Raw genomic sequence first — 2,172 nt, 5'->3', positions numbered from 1 at the left:
TTCAGTTTAAGTGATAAGTAAATTTATTAATAAGTGCATACGTTCCTGTATGCAGTCGATGTATGTATGTACATGTATGTGCACTTTTTTTTCCAAGTTATTATTAAATTTTACAAAGTGAATGTCGAGCGCAGAACAATAAAAAATTATAATAAAAAATGTTTTTCTGTTTTTTTGACTCATTTTTTATTTGCACGGTGTTTTGACATGTTGAACTACGAACTGTAAATATTTTATTTTTCTTTCTAAGTTTTTCATCACTAATGAATGAATTACAGAAAAAAAAGTCTTATTAAAATATTTGTAACATAAAATTATTATTATTGATTTGAATGATAAAAATAAATTGTTCAAATTTATTAGTAGATAAAAGGGGGCATTAAAGAAATATTAAAACTTTAATGTCAATGTTATTAAATAGAGGAAAAATTGCTTTTATTTTAGAAAAATATAAATGATAAAATTCAATTTACCCCGTTTAGATGCAATCACAACATTGAATATGAAATTGAGAGGAAAATTTTTAAATAAATGAAGTATTTGTGATTAAACGACACACGCCCTTTTTTGTTAACAGCCCAAGATAGTTTTTTTGAAAGATGGCTTACGAAATTTAGTTCACTGCTTGTCTGATAATTTCAGTATACAAATTGAATTTAATTTTAATTTTGAATAGAAAATTTAATTAAATATCTTACAAAATCATTTTTTAATTATAGATAGAGGTTACATGATTCATTCGTCCGATAAGAAAAATAAGATCATATGTCTTTGTTTTGTATAACAATCATCAGGAGTTTACTAGTAAAAATAGTTGTGAATAAGTATACCTATATAAAATTGTGGTAGTGCAATTCAATATCTTCAATCTAGAAGTGTTCGCAAATTGTGCTCAATTAGATAGTTGATAGACGGAGATGTACTGGTTATAGAAAAAGAGGTAAAGAATTTCAGAGTTTAATTATGCTCCAGATATAACATAATTTGATGTATTATAAGATATATTATGCCTTATCAACTACCCTAGAATCAATTTTGAAAATTTGAGAAACGTTTAAGACATGAAGAAAAAAGGAGAATTTGTTTTAAGAAACGAATACGGTACAATTCTGGAATTTTCATATTTTTACTCCTAGACAAAATCATGCTTCGGGAATTGAAGTCATTCAGTTTGCAGTTCAGCCAAACCAATAAGGTTGATGCAGCGAATTCTTTTATATTTAAAGGATTCGAACATCACAGTTTCTCTTTATTTTAAATCATATATTGTTTTTTCCTTTTTATTTAGTTTTACAACTTCTTTCATTTTGCACATATGCAGGGTGATTCAGAAAGCTATACAACAACACGTACCATTGGTTAGAAGTTCGAAAATATTCAAAACGTTTGCTCTGGACGGATGCCAAATCTCAAGAGTTTCCGAGTTCCAGGGATTTTAACGAATTTTCATTGAATTTTTACTTATCCAGGTTTTTTTGATTAAAGCTTTGGTGCTGAAAAAGATAGGAATTTCAAACAAACAGTTTCAGAAAGGCTTAGTAAAGGACTTAAAATATGCCAAGGTTTTAAGAGACCCTTAAAGGCTAGAATTTTAAGCGTTGTAATTATCAACTATCATTAATCTTTGATCACAAAAGTCACTCGAAAAAACAGTTGACATAACACCGTTATTATAATAAAAAATCTAAATTTTGTCTGAATTGTCTTTATTGAAATGTAACAAATAATAACAAAATTGAAACGAAATTTTGTAGAAACTTTTAATTTGAAAAACAAAAATTGATTTTAAAATTTTTGAAAAGAAAAACAAGAATTTTGTATTACGAAAAACAAAAAAAAAAATCTAGTAATCAAAAAATTTTTTTCGAAACTTTTCTTGGTAAAGAAAATTGATAGGTTTTTTATTTTTGCCAATTTTTATAAGAAATGGTACCTATATGGTTTGAAATTTTTAAATGCATTTTTCTCACGTGGGGTGCAATTTAAAAATTTGAAAAAAATATTTTCGAAATCTGGACACCATTTGGCATTGGAAGTTATTAAAATTTTTCAGCTGGAGCGGAATTTAATTTTTTTGAACAAAATGGAGTTTGTAAATGATATGGTAAATGGTATTAACATTATTAAGCTAATTAATAAATAATAAATAATTTAATTGGATTAATAAATTTT

This window comes from Condylostylus longicornis, unplaced genomic scaffold (genome assembly GCF_029603195.1).
Source record: "Condylostylus longicornis isolate FDR11 unplaced genomic scaffold, ASM2960319v2 ptg000038l, whole genome shotgun sequence".
In the NCBI taxonomy this organism is placed as follows: Eukaryota; Metazoa; Arthropoda; class Insecta; order Diptera; family Dolichopodidae; genus Condylostylus; species Condylostylus longicornis.
Note: the sequence above shows the minus strand (reverse complement) of the source record.